The sequence below is a fragment of the Phyllostomus hastatus genome, unplaced genomic scaffold, assembly GCF_019186645.2.
Source record: "Phyllostomus hastatus isolate PE091 unplaced genomic scaffold, TTU_PhHast_1.1 phas_contig_40, whole genome shotgun sequence".
NCBI lineage: Eukaryota > Metazoa > Chordata > Mammalia > Chiroptera > Phyllostomidae > Phyllostomus > Phyllostomus hastatus.
Window position 1 is genome coordinate 36,414,778 of NW_025333872.1, and position 25,980 is coordinate 36,440,757.

The 25,980-nt window shown below is 40.0% G+C and overlaps 1 protein-coding gene across 1 annotated transcript in view; it reads right to left on the minus strand.

Annotated features, from left to right (window-relative positions):
• Positions 1-3,181, minus strand: part of IBTK (inhibitor of Bruton tyrosine kinase) — a 91,338-nt gene extending 88,157 nt beyond the window's left edge. The window contains exon 1 of the mRNA XM_045843425.1: positions 3,002-3,181. The gene's annotated coding sequence lies outside the window, so the exon portion shown is untranslated. The remainder of the gene's footprint in view (positions 1-3,001) is intronic.
• Positions 3,182-25,980: the final 22,799 nt, after the last annotated feature.

Consider the following 25,980-nt stretch of genomic DNA (forward strand, 5'->3'; position numbering starts at 1 on the left):
CCTGGCCCTTCTCCTTTGAGAGATTGGCTACCTTTTCTCCCCAAGCAGATCATGTCTTGGTAGACTTATTCTACTCTGTGGCAGATGGGGTGGGGGGAAGGGGATGGGGTGGGGAGGGGAGGGAAAGCCTGTGGGCAGAGCCCCCCCCACAATATTTTATGTCACAGAGAAGTTATGTAAACCACCCAAATCATACCACCAGTAAAAGAGTTAGAATTCAAACACAGGTCTGTTTAACAGTCGAGTCAAAGCTACTTCTACAACACTACACTGTTTCACAGTGCATCCACACAGTAGGGCACAAAGTACTAGGAATACAAAAGTAAGTAGATGAGATGATAAATATAGGTTCATGAATAATACTTAGGTGAAAGTATAGCTCTTTTTATTTTTAAATATGACAACTAGTCTTTTTTTAATTTTACTTATTTTTAGAGAGGGGTAGGGAGGGAGAGAGGAAGAAGATTGATCAGTTGCCTCTTCTAAACTCCCCAACCAAGTACAAAGCCTTCATCCCAGGTATGTGCCCTGACCAGGAATCAAACCTTTCGTTTTGCGGGATGATGCCCAACCAACTGAGCCACACCGGTCAGGGCACAGGTTTAGCTCATTTACCAACTGCATTGATTCAATACAATTTATTATCTATTACCCATTCTCTACCATCAAACAGTAGCAGTTTGGTGGAGGAGACTGATTTTATTTAAGCAAGTAATTAAAATATATCATGATTATAAACATATTATGGTTAAGACAAAACAAGTGACTCATAGGAATAAGGGAGTGGACAAAAGGGGTCTAGGAAGGACCTGACACAGGAGATGTTTAAACTAAGACTTAAAATGAGTACGTTTGCCTGGTAAATTCAGGGTGGATGGACATTTCACGCAGAGAAAACAGTCAATATAAAAAGCTCTAGGATCACCCTGGTCCATTCTGAAAATTATAAGTAATTCAGAAGACAGAAATGAGTGAGGCCTAATATATACACAAAGATGGACGAGATTATGGACAGCCTTATCTGCCCTTTTTAGAGATAAAGAAAATAAGCAATTCTGAGACAAATTTAGGATCTTGAAAGATGTGATAACTCCCAGGTTTCTGGCTGATTACAGATTAAGCAACCAGGAAGGAAAGTAAGGATTATATACCATGGAAATTAGAAAAACAAACCTAAACAAAAAAACAAATAAAAATTAAAGTTAAAAATGTACTTTAGTCCTGGCTGGTTTGGCTTAGTGGATTGAATGTTAGCCTGTGAACTGAAAGGTCACCAGTTCAATTTTCAGTCAGGACATATGCCTGGATTTCAGGCCAGGTCCCTGGCTGGGGTGTGCAAGAGGCAACCAGTTTGAAGTATCTCTCACACATCATTGTTTCTCTCCCTCTCTTCCTCATTCCCCTCTCTCTCTAAAAATAAATAAATATAAAATCTTTTTAAAAATGGGCTTTATATGTGATGAAGACAAAGTGTTTCTAAGAAACTGAGTTGGAGGAGTATATCTAACTACAGGCAATTATTCGAACCATGAAGACTGGTCCACCACACAGGTGTTAGTCAGTGGAGGTTGAGCCCTCAACAATGGCTCACAATCCTACTCGTGCTTGGTTAAGAGTTCAGTTCTTCTTAAAGCACAAATCTGATCATGCTATTCTCCGAGGCCACAATAAAATGAGTCATAATCTTTTTGTTAGTAAAAATCACATCTGTGAAGTGCAATAAAACAAAGTATGCCTGTATTTCATATACTAAAAATAGTCTTGTGACTTCAGGAAGAGGATGCCAATTAGCATACAAAGTTCAGACTCTGGATATTGAACACCTAAGCTAGTAATCCAGGTACACCACTAACTAGCTAAATGACCCTGGGCAGGTCACAATTCTAAGCTTCAAATCTCTCACTTGTGAAAAGCTGTTAACAACTATTTATCTCCTGAGTTGTTCTGAAAAAAACAAGGCAATTCATTCATACATAAGCACCTAACAATATTGAGAAAAAGGGGGAAACGGACCTACATATTGGTATGCAGGTTAGAAAATGGCAAAACTATATGACAAACTATATGGAAAACTATAAGCATTCTGCTTGGGATGTTTTTCACCCAAACTTTTACAGGGCTGCGAATCTGACCATGACTTAACAAGTATCTACCACCTTTCAAACTGTATGTGTACAATCATATTGTTTTACACATATTAACTAATTCAGTGCTCTTTTCAGCCTAGTTATTACTCCTGTATAACTAGGAGTTATAACAGGATTGGCTCCATTTTACAATGAGGAAATTGGTGTAGAAGTTTAAGTAATCCATCCAAAAATCACAGGTAGAAAGGAAGACTCTAGATTACCTATTCTACTCTACCCAAAATACTCCCTTAAAATGCAGGTAGAAAACCTTTAATAAGAAATAGAATATTGTTGTTGAAAAAAAAATCAACCTTATTTATAGTCACAGAATTGGGTTCCTACTATTTAAAATTTCTTTAGAGCCCAAAAACATGATACAACAATCCTCTATCCTCTGTCCCCTATCCTTCCCAAAAAGAACCAGTCCTTTTCCACTCAGTCAACTCACACTGAATTTAAGAGTAGGATCCACAGGAGTGGACTAAAACTGTGTGACCCCACGCAGGGGAAAACATCTCGAGGAATGGCTTCACATTTAAGGTTCAGGGCTCTAAAGGAAGTGGTTCAGGAAAACTATCTGAAACTAGCAAAACCATAGCGTTGGAGGGCGTGTCAGGCAGGTCCACAACTTAGCCCGCCAGAAGACCATTCATTAGCTGAGGGAGGTGGTGGGACTAAGGCTGCAGATCCCAGACACTGCGCCCGCCCCGCATCGTCTGGCGCCGAGACTGGGTATCAGCGATGCTTGGTCCCCTCACCACGGTCCACCCGCACTCTGTGGAAAGGGAATACTGTCCCGCTGGCCCCCGGGTGAAGGGGCGCCTTCCCCTCAGTCCTTCCCACCCTGTCAGGCAGTGCCGAGCCCTCCCTACCAGTCGCTAGATGAAAGTGCGCCGGCGGTCTCCGTGGGTTGGGCACAAGGCCACACAGGAATTCATCCTCAGTGAAGCGAATGGGAGGAACTGAAGGGCGCCAGCAGAGAACGGGACCCAGACCCGGAGGCGCTCTGTTGGCAGCTGCAGCTACAACCGAAACTACAGGCACCGGGAAGGGGCCCGGGGAGAAAGGGCCGGGGAGGGCTGTACTCAGTAATAAGAGAGGCGTTGATTGGCTGGGGCTTGTATATGCCTCATGAAGATTGGTTGCTGTCTGCCCAGAAGGCGTCGCGTGGCAGCTCCGAAGCTTTGGCTTTTCCCTTAGAGCTTAGAGGGAGCTCAACCCCACAGGCCTGGGGCAATGGGTGGTGCCAGGGGGCGGGGAAAGGGAGCGGCTAGGGACTCAGGGCCAGCAGCTGTGGTGGAAATGCCCTTTTGGAATCTACTGTCACGAAAGCAGGAATGTTGCTCTCTGGACAGCTGGAGACTCAGAATTCAGGATAAACTTGGGTGGAGAGACAGAGCTCTGGAGACTTGGCCAAATGCGTTCGGCTGCCGGTCACCACACACAGCAGAAGACAAAAAGAGATCTGGCACAGAATTGTTTCCTCCTGTTGCCCTATTAGTGGGGTCAACGGAATGCCAAAGGCTCTGTCCAGAAGGGACACAGCCTCGCCCCTTTATGACTTGCACATACACCTAGATTATCTGGGAGGTACTCCCTTGGTCAGAATGTGTCACTGCCTCCATAGGTCTGCTGTGTGAACGGCGGCAGACCTGAGTCAAGCCACTCACCAGGTCACACTACTCTGTGCTGACCTAAGGCTTGCATTACTCTTTAAGTCTGCATCCAATGGAGCGTTTTAAAAGTGGTCAAATAAAAAAAAGGGGTGGGTGGGGAGGAAAATAGCCAATAATCTATATTGCCGAATGGAAAACGAAACTGCTGCGGGATGCCTCATACAGTAGGCACTCAGTGTTTGTTTAAAGAAGGCAATGTGACCAAGAGCAAAGAACACTACAAGTTAGGGGTTGGGCATACAGCTCTGCCACGCTGTCAATGACGCAAACCTGTAGTTTCTCATCTGTAAAATGAAGGAGTTGCACTTTACTCTCTATTTGTAGCCTTCCTTGTGGAATTCCAGAGCCATAGGGCTGGTTAGGGAAAATAACTAACTCTCCTGTTACCCTTTTCAATACAATACTCTGTCTCCTTGCCCCTTATTCTAGGTGCCTTACTTCCTACTTTAACAAGTGATTTTGAAAATAAGTTATGCCTATGATGGCTAGTATATTCATTAACAAAGAAGCCAGTAATGTCAAGTAAAGCTAATAATGTAGATAAATGCATTGACCTAAGTTTACATCTTTTATCTGATGCCTATTTGGATTCAGGCAAGGTAATTTGCTTTTGTGAAGCCTCAGTTTCCTCGTTTGTAAAATAGGGGCAATAGTGAATTTTAGGGTCATGAAAATGCAATTATATGGATAGAGATGTATAGCATGTAGTAGAATACCTACCACACAATGACACATCATAAATAGCAAATGTTACTTTTTATAAGTAAAAAAGTATTTCCCAAGCAGTGGAATTACTCAAAACAGTCATTCATTCGTTTTAACAATTGCCAAGTGCCAGGCACCTGTGTTAAGCACCGGGGATCCAATAGTGAACAAAAATATATACAGACCCAGATAATCTCAAATGTAAAAACTGATTGTAATTTTTACAAGTACTGCAAAGAATATTATGATAAATTTAATCTGACTTCCCAAAGAAGTGACACTTGAACTAAGATCTGAAGAATGAGTAGAAGATATCTAGATGAAGCAAAAAAGAAAAGATCTTTATGGACCAATGGATGTGTAATTACTCTCTATTTCCCTGGAAAGTTAGGTGCCTTCAAAGATACTGGTTATTTTCAGGACAGAATATTGAAATGGTTAGGAAATAGTACAAACAAAATACAATTAAATGAAAAATGCATTGTAGATGTGGTTAGGAAAGGAAGAGATCAAAATTAGTCATTTTCGCTTGACTTTTTTTTTAAGATTGTATTTATTTATTTTTAGAGAGGGAAGGGAGGGAGAAAGAGAGAGAGAGAGAAACATCAATGTGCAGTTGCTGGGGGCTGTGGCCTGCAACCCAGGCATGTACCCTGACTGAGAATCGAACCTGTGACACTTTGGTTCACAGCCCACGCTCAATCCACTGAGCTACGCCAGCCAGGGCTCGCTTGACTTTTAAAACTTTTTTTGTGTTTACACATAGAAGAAAAGGAAATATACCAATCACAATGATTATCCCTGTGAAATTATCAGTGATTCTTATTTTCTATCATTTTGAATTTCATAATTTATTTTTGTATTTGCAATAATTAAATGTTACTTGATTGATTTTAAAGAATCAGAATTTGGAAAATAGTCGACTAGAATTTCTTTTTTAAACTTTTTTTAGATTTTAATATTTATTTTTAGAGAGAGGGGAAGGGAGCAAGAAAGGGAGAAAAACATCTATGTATGAGAGAAACATCCATCACTTGCCTCTCACACACTGCCCACTGCGGACCTGGCCTGCAACCTAGGCATGTGCCCTGACTAGGAATCGAACCAGCAATCATCTGGTTCACAGACCGGTACTCAATCCACTGAACCATACCAGCCAGGGAAGAAACTTCTCTTTAAAAAAGTGTTTATTATTGACACTATTACAGATGTCCCCCATTTTCTCACCCTTTACCCACCTCCACACAGCTACTACCCTCCCTCTTCTCCTGGCCTTCAGCACACTAAAGTAGACTTAAAGGAAGAAATAAGTCTAGAGATGGCTTTAAAAGATTGCAGTGATTTAGATAGGTAGAAGCAGAAAAAGAATAGTCCAGGTAGCAGGAATAGAATTGGAGATGAGGGCAGAGTAAAGCACTGCAGAAATGTTTTTAAGCCACATAGCATGTGTAATAAACTCCTAAATGCTTTTTTTTTCAAAATAAATGAATAAGGCTATCTATAATCAAAACGTATTTTGCTGTCATTTAAGTTGTATAGAGGTAAGAAATGCCAGGATATCACCTACTTCAGCTGATGACAAAAGAGAGAATATTAGAATCTGTATGGTTTCAATAGATCAAAACCCAAACCTGATTAGGTTCTGCAAGAATGGTTATTACTACAGGAATGTCAGCAAAAGAGCTGCCTAGAGATGACTAAAACCTTATTGTTTGGCTTCATTCTCTTCTACTCTGGACTGTTTTCGATATGAAAATTCTTGGCTGGTTGGAGCTTTTGGACACACACCTCAGCTTTTCCATTACGGAAGAGAGCACTGAATCCTCTACCTCAAGCACAATTCCAGGGTCTCCTGATGAGCTCATATTGGTTCAGATTAGGTGAGGAGTCAAGAATATCCTGATTGACAACCTCTATTAGAGTCATATGTTGAAGCAGAGTGAAGAGTAGTTCCTCTACAAAAGGCAGGGTTTGGGCAGATGAAACAACAGACAACTTATTGGGTTTATTATTACATCTAAGAGATGTGGTCCCAGCCACATTCTTCTATGTAATGATTATCCTTCAAATCCCCATTTATAGGAAACCGCCTCCTCACCAACTGTGAAGCTTCCCCTGATGCCCTTTCCTAATAGTTGTCCCCTCCTCTCTACTACTCCTATAACTTACCCATATTATAACACACTATATTGTTTTTAGATTTATTAGTTTTTACATGTGGATGCTGGAAAAGCAAGGGCTGTGGAGGCAGACTGCCTAGATATAAAATTTACTTCTATTCTTACCAGCTGCGAAACCTCATGTAACCAGGCAAGTTACATAACCCCTCTACGCCTTGGTTTCTTCATCTCTAACATGGGTTTAATTGTACTTCCTTTATAAAGTTCTTATGAGGTTTAAGTGAGATGCTTACTTGTAAAGCTCTCTTAATAGAACACTTTGCACTTAATGAAAGTTGACACACCTCAACTCTTTTGGACGAATGTATTTGCCTGAGAGCAATTGAGGAATGGGATGCTTCCACAAAAAGTGGCCCACAAGATGGCAGCATTTGAACGTAGCTTTAGGACTATATCAACTTAAAAGTTTCAACAAATCTAAAAACTCAAGGCTAGTACTGGAGAAATTCAAGGGAAATTCAAAGCCTACATAAAACAAGCAAAGCTTGTGAGGTATCGAACCAGTGATTCAGTAAGCTTTAGTATTCTTTTATAATCAGAACAATATGAACACAGCAAATTCTCCCCTTTGCTATGACTAGGAATTTATGATATTGCTTTCTCATCCCATCTTGCCCAGAATTGCTTGTGTTCCTTCTTTATCTGTGTGGGGAGAAAAAAACTTTCCTCTCTCCTCAAGGTTCTTTTGGCTGGTCTAATAATCAAATAGACATGAGACAAAGTAGCAAAAGAAAATAACTATGTTTAATGTACACATATATATGGGAACCCATACATGACAGTCAGAGGCCCCACATGCACGGGAGATTAAAAGGTTAAAAGACAGAAAAGGAAAATGGGTATATAAGACATTCTGAGCTAGGGATGAGGTCAGGTACCTTGGGGGCGTCAAAGGGTTATTGCAGGACCATATGGAGAGCAGATGTTTAGTAAATAGAAGATGGTCCTTGCCCTATGGGCAAGCCCCCTAATTCAAGTTCTTCTAGGTAGTTAGGGGAAGGGCAGATGTTTCTCTGGAGCCTGCAACTAAAGTTGACTTTAGCTCAAAACAATCCACATACCACAGATGCACATCTTAGGATGACTAGCTCTGAATCCCTATACCTAACTGCACAGTTAAACAGGCTTTAACATAAATATTACCACTGCTTGCTTAAAAAAAAGAAAAACAAGTTTAATTTAAAAATGGCAGACTGAACACCTACTGTAGCTTTTTCTTTATGCCACAAACCCCTGAACCTGCCAGAAAAGACATATTAAAAATAAATTCACAAGTGCATTGGAAAACAAGAAAGTTAGCCACTGATGGTCCAGTACTTATGAGGATTCCCTGACAGATGGCTAGAAGACTTGATTGAACAGAAGAAAAGATTGACACCTCTGAACAAAAAGAAAACAAGACTACTATGAAATGTAGTAGCAGCAACAAAAGAGTTTCACATCTACAAGTGGCTATAAGAAGCAAGGAGTCTACACTAAACCACAAAGAAATTTAGTGAAGTATCATAGTAGAAGCAGTGGGCCAGCTGAAGCTTCCTTATCCCCCGCTCCATGACAGCAACAGAGATACCTGTAATCTATCTCTAGGTAGCATATAGGACAGTACTCATGTGGCAGGTGACTTCTGGAATAATCAGGAAACATAGGATACTTAGAATCTGAGCCACTAGCTCTTCCTGTTCAGCAGCACAGCTCACCCTTCCCCATACCTCTATTACTGATAGCTATTCGAGTGGTGGCCACAGATCTTATTCCTCCCCCAGGGAGAATATACAACAAACATAGCTTCCTCTATAAGCACATTTTAAAAAATGAACCTCTAAAACATAGATAGATGATCACAAAACCTAGAATCACCAAATACTTTAGAAAAACCAGCATACTGAGAGATGTAAAATTACAGATCCAAGAAGCTCAGCAAAACTTAGGAATGATAAATACAAAGATAACTATGCCTAGAAACATTAGAGTCAAATTGCTGATCTAATCTTTCTACATTTAGAAGCTAGAAAAAGATAAGTAAATCCAAAGTAGGTAGAAGAAAATAATATTCAGAAGAACAGAAGTCAATGAAATTGAATATAGAAAACCAATAGAGAACTATAGCAAAGCCAAAGTTTGTTCTTTGAAACTATCAACATTGATAAACCCCTTGCTATAATTAGTTATCAGGAAAAAATTTGAGAATTGTGAATAATTTCCAGGGTTTGAGATTATACCATACTTGCAAAGCTAACAAATTAGCCTGCTCTTGTTTCACAGGTGCTGGTATACTATAAAATGCATCAAGAAATATAATTTGAACAAAGAGATCGATAGATGATAGATATGTGATAAAGCATGTATATTAAAAATGGTAATGGTATATTCATAGCAGATACATAGTGATAGTATTATAGTATAGTTACATGGAAATTCTTTCATGTTTGTTGTATGTTTAAAAATTTCAAAATGAAGAGTTGAAGGAAAAGAGATTTAAAAAGCATGTAAATCAATGATAATGCATGAATTTCATTTGGGTCATGATTAGGACATGTAATCTGTGAAAAAAAAGATTATGATATACTAGGGGAAATTGGATCACTGGCTAGTTAATTGTTAATTGTTTTTAGGCTTGTGTGGGAGATGCTGTCAGTCCCCAGGGCCTATAGTCCCTGCCCTTCCCACTTCAGTGCATGTTATCCAGAACTCAGTTGGCAGCACCTGCATTTCTTTGCCTGAGGGCTCTCTCTGCCTGCCAAAATCCTCTGCCTACTCATGTGGCTGCCTGCAGGTTCTGAGGAGTTAATGCTTGCTACAGCAGTCTTCTGCCAGTGTCTAACTTACAACCTTTCCTTTTCTGTCTCAATTCCCCCACTCCTCCTTTCAAATAGACTATTTGCATTCAAGTCTTTGTTTTCAGGGTCCGATTCTAGAGGAACCCTAAGTGTGATGTTGGTATACTGGCATTTTAGTTATTTTTAAAGAGTTCTTAGTTTTCAGAGATATACATTGAAATATCCACAGATAAAACTATATTATCTGGGATCTGCTTCAAAATAATCAAGTGTTACTGGGAGAGTAGGTGCAGGTATAAATGAAAAAAATGACAGAATGATAATTGTTAAAGTTGAGTGATGGACACAGGTGTTCATTATACACTTGTATCTACTTTGTAGATGTTCAAAATTATACTGAAAATGACTTGTAGGAGCCAATGAAGATAACAGATCTGTAGGCTTAAGCATAAACCCTGGCCTGGGCTCTGTTCCTCAGGCAAGCAGACTTGCCTGAGGAAGACATTGGTTCAAAAGTTGACCAGAGAACCTGCACATGAATATTCATAGTAACCTTATTTCTAATAGCCCAAAACTAAAAACAACCAGAATGTCCTTCAATGGGTGAACAGTTAAGCCATGGTATATTCTTACTGTGGAATACTATTACACAATAAAAAAAGAACTAACTGTTGATATACACAATTACCTATATTGATCTGAAGGGCAATATGCTGATTGAAAAAATAAACTCAAAAGATCATACATTATTCTACTTACATAACATTCTTGAAATGACCAAAGTAAAGAAGTGGAGATAGAGTAATACTTGTAAGGGTTTAGAGACAGGAGGAAGTAGGTGCAACTTTAAAAGGGTAGCCAAACAAAGATCTTTGTGGTGATAGACGATTTTTGTATATGAATTGGAGTGGTGGTTACATGAACCTACACATTTGCATAAACCTGTACACAAATACACATACACAAATGGTTGCACATAGAAATGGTAAAATCTGAATCTGTAGTAGGACCTATGGATTGTACCAATGCCAATTTGTTTTGAATTTGAGTTACTGTGTTGTAAAATGTAACTATGAGGAGAAACTGGGTGGTGGGCACAAGGGACCTCTCCAAGTTATTTTTCCTGGAAATCTATAATTATTGCAAAATAAAATGCTTTTCTAAAAAGTAAAGACGTAGAAATACATTTTTTTGAAAAAGCATCCAGATTTCAATGGCAGGCAGGATAGATGCCCTAGCAGTTGAATCTCATATCCACTGCTGACAATGCAAAAGTGCAAGCCTCCATTCCTCAGTCCAGAAGAAGAAAGGGTAGACAGAGTCTTCACTGGAAAGCCTAGTAGCCTAATATTCCCAGGCATGTAGCCTGTAAACCTGATTATAAACCCCTCCTGGAGAGTTGTTAAGGAGCCCAGTATTTTAATAGCATTCCTTTTCTCCATAAACTAGACAATGTGGACTCTGTTGTTCACAGTTTTGAATGCTGGCTGATTTTTATTCTGATAGTTTCAATTGCATCTTTAATTTCTGAGGGACTTTGAGAAGTGATAAATAAAGCTAAAACATATCCCTACACACTAGAGCCACTAAGAAATTGATATCAGGCTAAAGAGTAATAAATGGATATGCAACACCCCTCAAGAATTTCTTTGTTATGAGCCTGATCATAGCTGCTCTGTTACCTCTGGAAGCAGGAAGAACAGAAGTCTGGGCTACCTTACAATTATTGATAACCCTCACCTTCTGACTTTTTTGTTTCCCTGAATCCCTAAGAAACCAGAACTCCCGTGCATACATTTGTGTCAGGATATGGATTTTTCTTCACTACTTCACTAATGACGTACAGTACTGCTCTCCTTCCCACCCTCTACGAGTGGACCATACTGGTTCTTACATGGTAGGAAGGCTGCTTGGGAACCCCTGCTGCTGCTAAATATGCTTCAATAAGGGCTCTGAAAGGGGGATGTTGAAAAGAGCTTTGCAATTACCTTATAGTATAAGAAGATGAGGAATGGACGAGAGGACAAAGCAAAGGACGAGAGAAGAAAGCAAGAGAAAAACATGAAATGTCTAGTTCAGAAGAAAAAAAGAAGACTTATAGAAATTATCTTAACCTAAGTAAAAGAATAATGAGGAAGAGAGCCAGGGCAGGATCTTTAAGGACCCCATAGTCAATATTTCCCCTATTACACTTATTACTGCCTTGCATTAATGTATATGGGAGTTGGAATCCTTGTTGGTATTGGGATGTGTACCCAGTTCAGTCAGATTACAATATGAAGAAATTAATTCACAAGGTTTACAAAAGGAGACCTACACAAGCAACTTGATTTAAATAGAATTTTTCTTCTCTCCAAACAGAAATGGCCAGTTTTATGATACATCCATCTCTTGATACTAGTTTTACATTTGTAAATAAAATGTAACTGAATAAGCACTTTCTAAAATTTTACATAATTGTACAATGAGGCTTTCCAAAATGATCATGATAGAGAGGATCACAGAGGCACCCATGTTATGACTTGTATAACAATTATTCTGTCTTGTCACTGTTCCTTGTATACCTTCTAAAATTTTCACCATTACATATTTAAAATTTCTGACAACAACAACAAAAACCACAAAGTAAAACAAAATAAAAAAGCTGGGAAGTTGGGGTATCTCTGGGTGTGCCAAGGGCCAGCATGAATTATCATCATTGTTAGGTCAGAGCTGCTCAAGAAACCGGATGACACAGAGAGCTTAGGAGTACTAAGGAGAGCAGGGGTTATTAGTGGGGAATAAGAGGGAAAGTGGGGCCAACCAAGGGAGGATGGGGAGCCAACCAAGGGAGGTTAGTACTCATGGTGGAAAGTGGAGCTAACCAAGGAAGGTTGGGACTTGCTCGGTTGTTCTTAGAGCAGGGTTTTTAAATGCAAAAACCTGTGTTTGGGGTATTAGAGTCTGATTGGCTAGAGCTGGTTGCTGGGTGAAAGCTGCATCCTGTTATGCCAGATAAGCCCACCCCAGACCCTAATCTTCCTGGGTAGGGGCTGCAGGCAGCTTCCCACAGTGCCATTTTCTTGCCTGGTAATTTTCATTCCTCCTAGGCCTGCCTAGATTTAACAATCATCATTGCCTAATTTTCTTTGGTGCTTTCCAGTTTAGAAGTTACTTTAATATCCTTTGTTTCCCATTAATATTTTGATTTGTTATAATAACCCCCGAGAAAGAAATGGGAATACAAATTATTATAAAAAATTTGAAATGAGCCCTGGCTGGTGTGGCTCAGTAGGTTGAATGCCAGCCAGTCTGTGAATTAAAAGATTGCTGTTGTAATTCCTCATCAGGGTGTTGTAGAACAGACTGGGGCAGGGAAGGTGAACGATATATTTTTGCCGAAAGGACCCACCCTTGTGCTCAGGGAAAGATGTCTCTCAATGCCAGGGATTGGTGAAAAGCAAAGGGATTATTTATTTAAAGAGTTCTACAAACTTAAGAGTAATAACTTAATGTCTTCAATGAGATCCCAAAGTCCTTTAGTATAACCACAAATGCACAGTCCTTCCTTCCCCCTCTACCCAGTCTGGGGTACCGTATCTCAGAAAAAGAAATAGAAGTCCGTGGTTCTTCTCTGCCCAAGCTGAGCGGTCCCCAAAAGACCCTTGGTTCTTCTCTGCCCAAGCTGCATGGTCCCAAAAAGACGCCACATGGCTCCCATGCCTGGGTTCAAATCCCAGCGCCAATCTTCCTCTGCCACACCATTTCTGACTCCTCCCACAATTGGCCACAGCTGCTAGCATTCCTGTATTTTTCCAGCTTTACTGGGCTACCACAGTAAGTCTAGGCAGGTGTAGCCCTGTGGTGTGGAGCCAATCATCTCCAATCTCTTACACAAGCTCTGTAACCAAGGGGAGTTGCCTCCCAGTTACTTCATGGGTTGAAGTCACCGCCCTCCATCCCCCTGGCTCCAAGCTTGACCACAGTTGTTTAACATATCTATGAAACCAGTTAAAGGTTATACATATGTTAAATGACCATTCTAGGGGTTATCTGCAAAACTGTTGCTATTCAAAATAACTCTCAAAGGCCCTGTTCCCCGCGCGTCCCATTCCCCTGCTGACTTGTGGGGGTGAGGACATCCTATATATATTTTTTTTCTAATATTTCCTGGACACTGACTTGTGGACCCCATTACAAATCCCTATTTGGGCTCCCGCATTGGCTGCACCCAGTTACAAGGGCACATGCCTGGATTATGGGCCAGGTCCCTAGTTGGGAATTGTGCAAGAGGCAAATGATCCATGTTTCTCACACACATGCATGTTTCTCATGCACGTCCATGTTTCTCTCCCTCTCTTACTCCCTCCCTTCCTCCTCTCTAAAAAAATAAATACATAAAATCTTTTTTGGAAAAGTTTGAAATGAAAAAGATAATGCCCAAAGGGGTCAGTTGATTTGCTCAAGGTCACAGAGCAAGTAAAAAAGATCCCTCATCTCTCTCTCACATCAGAAGCACATCAGAAGTAAATCTGCTGCCCTCTCTAATGCTAACATATTAAATGAGAAAAGAGAGCCCTGGGGAATTTCCTCTAATCACCCCACATTAGCCGAGTAGCACAGATTGCCTTCTAGTTCCTTTCAAACCCATTGCACTTGCCATCTGTAAAATTCACTTGAGTTCTTCCTCATATTTTGTCTTGTCTTGCTTATAAGAGTTTAATATATGAGGGTGATAAACACACAATACAATATACAGATGATGTATTATAGATTATATACCTGAAACCAATGTAATTTTATTAACCAATGTCATCCCAATAAATTCCATGAAAGAGAGGAAGGAAGGAAGGAAGGAAGGAAGGAAGGAAGGGGAAATGTAATAAATGAATGAGTGAATGGTGTGTGTGTGTGAACTCCTTAATGATATAATGTAAGTATTAGAAACAGAAACCTAGATTTTTATATTTTCACAAAATTTAGCACAGTACAATGCTTATAAATAATCCTTTATTTGAATTTAATTAGATTAGATAATAGCATGGAAAATGCACATGTTGCCCAAAGAAGATAAGATATAAAAAAGGAGAATTTTACCAGGTACCCTCATGCCAATTGAGTCCAATACCATCATTTTAATCATTCATTTAAGTGAATGATTCCCTTGACCTTCTTGTTGCACATGCTCAACTCAATCGTAACCCCAAGTCAACCTACACTAAACTCTCACAGCTAATATGAACTACAACTACTTCTTTTATTTTAATTTTTTGGAGATTTTCTTTATTTATTTTTCTAAAGAGGAGAAGGGAGGGAGAAAGAGAGGGAGAGAAACATCAACGTGTGGTTGCCTCTTGCATGGCCCCTACTGGAGACCTGGCTTGTAACCCAGGCCCTAGACTAGGAATCAAATTGGTGACATTTCAATTTGCAGGCTGGCACTCAGCCCCCGAGCCACACCAGACAGGGGTGACAACTACTTCTTTACCCATCCTCCCTCTAATCTGCCCTCCCTATAGATAAGATTTATTGAGATACCCAATCATAGACTTATCTTTGCTTTTTTGTAGTGGGTAAACACCCATTTTCTTAGACTCTCCTCTAATTACCCAACTAAAGCTCAAACCTGATTAATAGGTTCTTTATAACACTCTCTTACTGAAACACCCCTCAGTTCCTCCTGGTGTTTTCTCCCTTGCCACAAGTAATAAAACCAACTCATTCACCTAAAAGTGTGTCTTAGTGGGCGTTGGCTGAAGGGTGTTAGCAGTCCTTACTGTATCCATTTAAGTATTCACTGAAATTCATTAAAGTGAATTTGTTCTCCTGAATTATTGTAACTCAGATCTGATCCTACTACTTCCATGCCCCATTATCCTAAGAATAAAGTTTAAGTATTTCAGCCTGGCCTGTAATACCCTCCTTACAATCACATATTCTGTCTTCTTAATCTCCACTACCCCAACACCAATTCCATGCACCCAGCCTTCATGACATTCCTTGCAGCTCTTCTGAACAATTTTTCTGAACTCTAACATGGCCTTTGGACCTCTTCTAATGCCTAGAAATCTTCATCTGGCTAATTTTTACTTATGCTTAAAGACTTAGCTTAAACATTTCTTCCTCTGAGAAGGCTTGTTGAATATCTCCAGGAGTCATTAGTTTGTGTTTATCTCTTCATAGCATGTTTCACTGTGTTGTATTTACTTATCTGTTTTCTCTACAAGCCTACTAACTTCTTGAGGTCCACAACCTTGTGTTATTCAGCTGATAATCTTTCTAGCAGTGGATCATACCCAGGGTTCTTCCCCTGTGGTGTTTGGAAATGGAAGTGTGTCTGTCATAGGGTTAGGTTGCTCTGGAATTGAGAACTGCTTTGTGGATTTATTAAAGATAATAGATCTTTTACAATACACTGGACAGCCCTGCACAAAGAATGATTTCCCCCAAATACCAATAGTATCTCCATTAAGAAACACCATAGGTTTGTTATAGAACAAACAAGAGGGGGCTGGGATGATATACTATTACTGAAAGAAGCCCCCAGGTCCTTTATGTCCGCCACCAGAGGAAAGACATCTCTCAATGCCAGAGATGCGTGAAAAGGAAAGGAAATGTTTATTTAATGCTATACAAACTTAAAGTAGTGACCTAATGTCTTCACCAAAATCCCAAAGTACCTTAAAACACCCACAAACACACACAGTCCTTCCTTCCCCCTTTGCCCAGTACAGAGTACCATATCTCAGGAAAGGAAATAGAAGTCCATGGCTTAGGCAGTCCTCTGGTTATTCCCACTTAGTACTCCGTCTTGACTGGGAGACCTCCCTGGGTTCCTGGCACCCTCAGCTGTGTCGCTGAGATCTCTGCTAAAACCAGGTGGTGGTTCCCCCTTCTAAAGCTGCGGGGGTCCCCACTCTGGCAAAGGCACATGGTCCTTTCTCCCAGGGCCACAGGAGTCCCCATTCAGCCAAAACCATGTGCTTCTCCCTTCAATGGCTGCCATGTCTGGATTTAAATCCCCGCGCCAGTCTTCCTCTGCAGCCCCATTTCTGACTCCTACACTCGGCCTCACATGCCAGAACTCTGCTGTCCTTTCTAGCTTTTCTGGTTGCCATTGTGGGTCTGGGCAGGTGTGACCCCATGTCATGGAGCCAATCTTCTCCAAGCTCCCACACAGGCGCTGTAACTTGGGGGACCTGCCCCCCAGTCACATCTTGAGGGGGTCCCTTTCCATCTCCCTGGCCTAGAGCATAACTATTTAGCATATCTAAGTGACCAGCCAAAGGCTATAGGTATGTTAAATGACCATGCCATGAATTAGCTGCAAAGCTGCCCTGCATGTTCTTGCTCTGTGTGCCCATTCCCCCAACTCACACCTGTGGGGGAAGGGATGGAGACATCTTAAAATCTCCTGGACACCTTGAGTTCTGGACCCCATTTCAAATGCCCATTTGGGGTCCCCCCTCTTGGCTGCACCCTGTAACAGGTTCTCAGTAGGTGTTGTTTATTGAAGAAATGAATAAGTGAACATGAAAGAATAAATAAAACAATGTAAAAATGAAAGAATAAGTTAATGAATAAATGATGAGGAAAAAAAGCAGCATGAACAGTGTATCTGGAGAAGAAAGTGTTCTCCAAGGGGAAGTCTCAGTTGGGAAATTCATACTCTGACAGGTTAAAACTTTCTCCTGGTCATGTTCACTGTCCCTTTCCCCTGGGTGCTGTGAGTGCAGGGTGCAACTTGAGTTGAAAAAATTAATTAAAATGAAAAGGTTCAAATGAAGATATCTAGGGTGGGAGATAAAACCACCCTATCAACATGTGAAAAGAGCGGCATTTGAAAGGCTTCTCAGACCACATGGCCTATGACACCTCGTCTCTTTCAACTCAAGTCCTCTTAAGTCTGATTTGAACTTTATAATCAATCATTCGACCTAAGGCCTATTACTTGCAGTTTATTGTTGCTGCAAATTAAAATCCACAGGGAGTAGACATGCACTGTGGTTTTATTTGTCAATGTAAATTTCGTGTGATTCACTTCCTCCCTTCAGGGAAACATTAGCTAGGTAAAACTTTTCTGAAGCCCTACTTTTCCTGGAATAACTTTGTCATTAAAGACATAGGCACTGAATCAAAAGCTAATTGAATCAAAACCATGGTAATTTAACCTGGAATTCTATACCCATTTAGTGCATAAATAATTGGTACAAGTGACTTTTATGCCAGGATGCCAACTGTTTCTGGGTCCCAGTACAGTCATTTCTAGTTTCAAAGGCAGTGTTTTAAACTTGATCTGTTCACATACCCAGTGACATAAAGAAAATTTCAGTGTAATACCAACCCATAAATATTAGCTGGTGATTATGATCTAACCTGTGCTTCAAAAATCAAGAGTCACTCTTAAAAATACTTTTTTAATTAAAAAAAGTTTTTATTCACTTTTTGATGGAAATATTTTTCTAAGCTTCTAATTTTACTGGAGGAAAAGGCAAAAAAGTCTTCTCATGATGGCCATGAAGGACTTCTTTTCATCTTTAATAATTATAGACCCAGCATATCCTCACCTCCTAAGTGTTCTATTTCTTCATGTACTGTTTAAAGGAAGGTGAGAAGCCCTTCGTTTTCTTTTTTTAAAGATTTTATTTATTTATTTTTAGAGAGGGGGAAGAGAGGGAGAAAGAGAGGGAGAGAAACATCAACGTAAGAAAGAAACAACAACCTGTTCCCTGTCCTACATGTCCCATGTGCTTCCCAATAGGTATGGAAGCTGCAACCCAGGTATGTGCCCTGACTGGGAATTGAACTGACGACCTTTTGCTGTGCAGGATGTCATCTAACCAATTGAGCCACACCAGTCAGAGCCCCTTCCTTTTCTTTATTATCCTTCTGAGACCTGTTAAATTAGTAAACTACTCTGTGCTGATCTATTAATGGGAGCTAATGGCTAGCAGAGTACTAAAACAGCCTTTTAGAGATGATGTCTTAATTCACTAAATTCACTAGTAAATTCAATGGTGGAAATGATTTTAGGCACTCACAGTTGTTTGAGAGAGAAATTTGGGAATAGACTGGATCTAAACAAGCAAGGCCTGGGGTTATTCAATTTATGTTAATGCAGTAGAAAACAATTCTATGCAGACATCAGTTCTTCAGATCTTACTTTGCAGGAAGCTGCCATCTCGATTTATAAACAAACCTAATTAGGTCTAGCTGAATGGGATGTAAGAACTACACTAAATTCCTTGAAGCATATCTATTAAACACATTACATACCCAGGCACTCTGATAGCTACTGCAGGGGACTTCAAAAATGAGACACAAAATCCAGTAAGGGGAATGATACATAACTATTACTGATGGTCAAATGAAATACTGCCATGAAAGAGACACAATGGAACTGTGGAGCCACAAAAGGGAAATATCACAATTAGCTAAAGGGATCAGAAAAAACTTCTAAATAGAGTTATTCGTGAAGAAATTTAGGGATGAAAAGGATTTTGTGCAGCATCTGAAAGTGATCTTTTATTTCCATGATTGCCAATGTAGGGAAAAATTGTGAAAGACTGTGAATGGACCAAAACAATTACTGGATGACTTCAGTAGAAAACTAGGTGAATTAGCTGATCCTACAGGGTCACTGGGCCTTTCACTGTCTTTGAACTATTTCACAATTCTATAATTTGTAGATTAACTGATAGCAATGCAGAGTATGCAGTTCCTGTTCATAGACATGCAAGTCTGTCATCTAGCACTCTAGTCCCACCCCACCTGTGCTCAGTACACACACCTCAGGTAGACTCCCAGTGCCACAGCCCTAGCACCCAAGTTATCAGCTTCACTTCCACTGACTTTCCCACTCCTTGAGGCCTCTCCCTGTAGAGCACAATGTCCAAGCAGTCCCTGATTTCTTTCCGAATAGAGCCTGTAATATCAGTCCCTCCCAGTTCCTGCCCGTGATTCCTCCTCTCACTCCTACCCATAACACACAAGAATCACCGTCCCATTTTCTAACTACACAGTTACATTGCCTCTTCAAACAACATAACTATAGACTGTGGACTCCAGACCACGAAGATGCAAATATCTGTTTCTGTTCATCCCATTTAGTCAACTTCTCCTTGGCACCTGAAGCATAAAAATCCTTCTGAGGATCCTTAGAGTTCTGAGTTTGAGTTTATCTCAAAGGTGAAATGTCCTTTTCCCTCTTACTAATGTCCATAAAACCCATTAAGTTTTAATTAAAAAATCAATATATTCTAGAAATATTTTTGGACATCATAGACATGCTTAGCTGATTATTAAGAAGTAGTATGAGGTTACACAGGCCACCACCCAGCATCGATACCTATTCTATTTGCACGTTGTTGGCAAAGTGGAGCAGAGATGAGCAGACAGGTTCTGAGATGAGGGTCTTCTCATGAACAATTGCTATTCTGTCTTACTATTGGGTATCATTACACTTTAAGAGCAGCACACAATAGTGTCTTACAGTTTTTTAGAAAGTTCGAGAACTAAGAGAAACTAGAAAAACATATAAGGAAATCTTTTCTAACAATATCTACAGGAAAGCTCTGAATTAATGCCCACCTGGAAAGGAGAGAAAGTGATAACAACACAGATTATATTCTACTTTAAAGATTTTGCTTATTTACTTTTTAGAGAGAAGAGGAAGGAGGGAGAAAGAGAGGTAAAGAAACATTGATGTACAAGACATACAGAGATCAGTTGCCTCTTGCCTGCGCCCCAGTGGGGACCTGGCCCACAGCCCAGGCATGTGCCCTGACTAGCAATCGAACCGGCAGCCTTTCAGTTCACAGGCTGGCACTCAAACCACTGAGCCACACCAGCCAGGGCAGGTTATGAATTACTTTAATTGAATCTCTGTATATGATTTGATTACAATTTTTCCATATTTAAGGTTGCAAGATAGTGCATTTCTTATGATCTTGCAGCATACAATTTCAGGTTATATAATTATAAAATAATTAAACTGACTTCATAAAATTATGTGAAAATTAAATGATTACATTTTAGAAATGGGCTACTTGATCATGTTCAGTTTCTAACCTGTAACAAACTTGGCACCACTAGAGAGGGTTGGAAACAGACACCAAGTGAGCATTGCTTGGCATGCTTCCCCTAAAATTCCTGCTGCGGAAGATTGGCCCTTTCAAATAACACCATGCCCTAAACTGGTATTTAACTTACAAATCTTTAATCAACAAAGATCTCAATGACTGCTTAAATTTTACTACATATCCATTCTAACTAGCAATTATGAAATAGCTGCTAATGCCAACAATAAAATGGGATGCTTGAATTGAGGGGGCAGAGGATACAGGTAGTGATCAAGAGATCACTTTTCTGTGGCTGAAAGGAAAATGTTATAAAGGCATACCTTGGAGACACCGTGGGTTCAGTTCCAGACTGCCACAATAAAGCGAGTATTGCAATAAAGTGGGTCGTAATCTTTTTTGCTAGTGGTGTGTCTAGCCTTCAGTTTGTAAAAAATGCAATATCCATGACACACAACAAAGCAAAGCACACAGAGTGAGGTATGCCTGAAGTAGACTAGCTAAAATTAAAAATAGACATTTAGGGTTCTTTTTAAGTGAAATTCCTTACGCAGGTATGTCTCATTCAGTCCCTCTCATTCTAATTAACGTGGTAAAGGTATAGCATTCTAAAACCCACCATCCTGAAAAGTTATGTTCACCTTCATAATTATGAGTATATTTATTTATTTATTCTTTTGAAAGTTCAAAAACAATTTTTTAAAATTTTTATGAAGGAAGCAGCCCATGAAGGCAGAAGTGCCCAGGGTCCATGAAAGTCATAATGTGGCCCTGACATTCTCTAGGTCAGGCCTTTAATTTTTATTTATTGATTGATTGATTTTAAGGAGAGGGAGGAAGGGAAAGAGAGAGAAACATTGATTTATTATTCTACTTATTTATGCATTAATTTGGTTGATTCTTGTAAGTGCCCTGACCAAGAAACAAAACTTCAACCTTCAACCTTCGTGTATCAGGCAATGCTCTAATCAACTTAGCTACTGGCCAGGCTATTTATGAGTATCTTAATGAAGAAAATATTAAGACCAAAGGAGCCCTTTGGCAAGTGTCAGGGAACCATGGAGGAAGATTATGTTTATTTAAGGAAAAATTTCCACATAAGATGAGGTCTGTCCAGAAAGTATCCAGCCACGTGCTATGAAAAATAGAGACATTTATTGAAGATACAAGATACAAGAAACATTGTACATAGGACAATGATGCCTCAGTCCCCTTCAAAGTAGGAACCTTGGGTCCTCACATAGTTCTCCCAATTACCATCAACTGCCCTATTGTATTTTCGTGGATCTCATCAATGGTCTGAAATCTCTTCCCTTTCAAGGGTGATTTTAGTTTGTTTTAGTCACCTGGATGATTTGATGTTTCGCCAAATAACTGCATGAGATATGATGAATGAGCAGGCGCATTGTCCTGATGAAGCTGCCAATAATCAACTGCCCATAGCTGCGGCCTTCAGAATCATCTGAATAGTTTCCTTGAGTAATATTCAAGCTTAATGCAGATTCATTGCTCTACTCGTTCAGTTATCTTGAATGTGATGGCCACACAGTACACATGTTCACTCAATGACATCTACAGTCCCCACTGACTAGTACAATGAAGATGTCATTGTTCACACATCTGCATTCCAGTCCACTCCTAGAGTTAGAAGAGGAAAGCATTGTTACATTTTAATTGGTATGATCATTGAGATTTTCTTAGATTATTAACATTTTCCAGCAGAATCAGTGTTTTGTTTTAGTGAGATAGACAGAAGTGGAGTGGCAAGGAAAACTCTAAAAATTAAAATACCAAAATAGTGCTCTGGCAGGTGTGACAAATTTGGTTGGTGCATCATCTAGGGCACCAAAAGGTTAGGAGTTTGATTACTGGTAACATCAGCTCCCTGGGTTGAGGGTTTAATCCCTGGTTGAGGCACAGATGGGAGACAGCTGATAGATGTTTCTCTCTATCTTCCCCTTCCTCTCTCTCTAAAATCAATAAACATATAAAAAATTAAAACAATAAAATAAATAAAATAAAAAATAAAATAATAAAATACCAAAAGGTAGTAATTTCTCTGATTTTCTTTTTTCATTTCTTGGCTCTCTGCAAAGCAGATTAATGCTTAAAACTCTTACTGACACAAAGTGAGCCCCAGGATTGGATTATCCCCATAGGAAGCTAAAGGAAGGAAGGAAGGAAGGAAGGAAGGAAGGAAGGAAGGAAGGAAGGAAGGAAGGGAGGGAGGGAGGGAGGGAGGGAGGGAGGGAGGGAGGGAGGGAGGGAGGGAGGGAGGAAGGAAGGAAGGAAGGAAGGAAGGAAGGAAGGAAGGAAGGGAGGAAGGAAGAAAGGAAGCTAGGGAGGGAGGGAAAACCTGGAATTTGCAAGCCTCTCCCTAAGAGCAGCAATTGTTTTCCCGCTCATTGAAAAGACCCCTAGATGAAACAGAACTTTTTAAATATATCTGCCACTAGATGGCACTATATAAACACCTTTACTTCCACTTTTCCCATCTTCCCAAAGACTAGTCTAAAATGTTAGATAAGGTAATTCATTTAGCCTTTTTGAAATTGCTGCAGTTTACTAATTTAACTATATCTTTAAATTATAACCCTGAATACTATGTAAGGATTTGCCAGTACCTTAATTTTCTATCAGTAAGTACAGTTCCACTGGGGAGAGACTGGCTCAAAGGCAGCTTCAGGTTTATTATTTGGCACATAGGAAACTGAATAATAACAAGGTGAGCAAATTAATAATATGTGAGAGAGCAGACAGAAAAAAGAAATATATTTACAAGAAAATGTACAATCTTGAATTTTCGTTGGTTTTCATTAAAACTGCCGGTGCCTCGGAAGGCTGTTGGTTTAATGTTCTATCAGTAATACCATAATTTATTCTTTTGCTACATCAAAGGGTTGAAGACAAAAAAGTCCATGCTAGCAGAAGGCACAGAGAGAAATTATATATGCAAATAATTCTGTAGCTCTCACACCAGGGAGGGTTTGTCTTGTAATATTTCTTTTAAGTTGCACACAAAAATCTTTGGTTGATTGCCAAAAAAGCAAAATTGCGAGGTTAAAGAGAGAAAAAGGAAGAGAATATTTGAAAGGGGCATGCAAAGCTATGATGAAAAGTCAGAAGATGTGTGATAACTGCAGTGTCTGTGATATTTTTTAAGAGCTAAGAATGGAGGGGCTGAGGGTGTGGGTAAGGAATATACAACAGTTTGGAGAAGCAAGGTTAAGTGCATTCAGGCCTGGGGAATTGAGGACATCTGATCATATCCAGACAAAATGTAATTTCTGTGGCTGGCGGTAGGTAGGAGTAACCCAGGTCACCTGACTTCGTAAGGCAGGTTGGCTGCTTCTTGATTCCTCATCCCAGGAGCTGGGGTGCCAGATGCTGCTTCCTCCCTGCAAGAGACAAAAGGACACAGAGGGAGAATTTTAAAGACATTAAAGATCCTGAGTGGATGACCACATCCCTGTAGCTAGCAGTTCTACTAGTCCAGGAAGGCCGGGGGTGAGGGGTGGGGGGTGGGGGTGGTGGTAGAGACAGAGACACACAGGAGTCGTTGGGAAGTTTGGGTTGGGGTCGGGGGTGGGGTGGAAGAGGGCTGATTCGAATGAGGCTTCTCCTTCCAGCACACATTCAGTAAACACTTTTTTTCTTTATATTTTAGCTTACAAACATTGGTTCCTCTCAAAAGGTCACGGAGCTATTCACACAGAACTTGTGACTCTCAGCAGCTGGGAATACCTTGGAACCAAAGAAAACAATAAGGAGAAAAAAAATCAGAGTCACTGCTAAGCCAAAATATGGGGGAAAAGACTAACCTATGAATTGTTTTTTAATGACAACAAAACGTAGCATTTCTCTTTAATTTATAACCTTAATAAATTCTACTTATCATTTACAATAATTCTAAGGTGTTCTAAAGGCACTTGTATATTAGAAAAGAGTTTCATATTAGTTTGAATTACCTTAGGAAACAAATGCCCTATTTCATCACTGAAAGTTATGGAAAAAATCATAGAGGAACATTTTTTACTTTCACTAATGAAGAAAGAATCTAATGAGGATTGCTGAATTTGGAGGATCACAGAGCTGTGTTTATACCCACAATAATATGTTGGGCTACTACATCAGAAAAGCCTTGGTTCATTTATTTTTGGCACAAGTATTTGAAATAATTTAGCGTTCCTTGGTAAATGGTCTGTAGACACTTTAAAGTGTTGTGTGTTAAAATATTATTAATGTGAATTCACTCAATGCATCTCATAATTTTGCTGAGAAATGAGATGTAAACACTGCATTTTATGGTGGAAAAGTCGGAGGACGGCAGCAAAGAGGAACAAGGATGAACTGTGAGTGAGAAGTTGTGGGAGTTGCAAGTGAGAAAGTGGGAGGCACCAGCAACTGGGCAAAAGATGTCATGCAACTTGGATGTTGCTATGAATTATCATTCTGATCAGCTTCAAAAGTAGACTATGTGGTTAATAAACACAGGGAATAGTTTCTAAAAAGTCCACAGCTTGCTCAGTTCAACTCCTCTTAGCTGTGTGAAGAAGGCTTCCGGGTATAATATATTGGTATATTGACTCTAATTACAAAAAAGGTATAACCATCATCCAGCTGACTTCAAGTGAGCACATTTTCAGAGTCCCTGGGAAATCTTTTACGGTAGAGAAATTTTGAGGAAGAGAAAGTCAAGTTTGGGGGAGACTATGGAATGAGTCTCTGTCCCACAACCTCTATTGCTGTGCCAGGGCCAAGGTGTCCTGGGTTTCTTGGTTTCTAGGGGTAGAGGTTTTTGACGTGGACAGTTACAGCACCTACCACATATGAAGAAAGCACGAGTGTGGAAAACTGGCTCCAAGTGTATGCATTAGAGATGGAGAGGGGGAGTGAACAAAACATACGGAGGGGCTTTACATTATTGTTAAAAAAGTGTGTGCAACCAACCACCTCCAAAGTTCCCTTTGGAATGTGATCTGTAGACATGACTTCCTCAAAGCTCTCACTTCCTCAAATACTCTAGATTTTGAGATTAGTAGGGAGGATAAGCTATAATATACAGGCCCAAGGCTAATTTTATTTTTATATTCGTCAGTGAGATATGAGTAAATGTGATTATGTGATCTTTTGGGACTCAGAAGAAAAAAAATCCAGTCCCAGATCATATCCAAAATCCCAAAACCTGAGGAATTCCACCTACAAAAAGGAGATCCCTTAAAATAAAGAAAAGTTTGGCCCTGGCTGGTGTTGCCTAGTGTGGCTCAGTGGACTGAGCACCAGCCTTCAGACTGAGAGGCTGAAGGCTCAATTCCCAGTCAGGGTACAACCTGGATTGAAGTCCAGGTCTTGGGTTGGGGGCATGTGAGAGGCAACCAATTTGTGTTTCTCTTGCACAGTGATGTTTCTGTTCCTCTCTTTCCTCTCTCTAAAAATAAATATAAGTAAATAAAAGT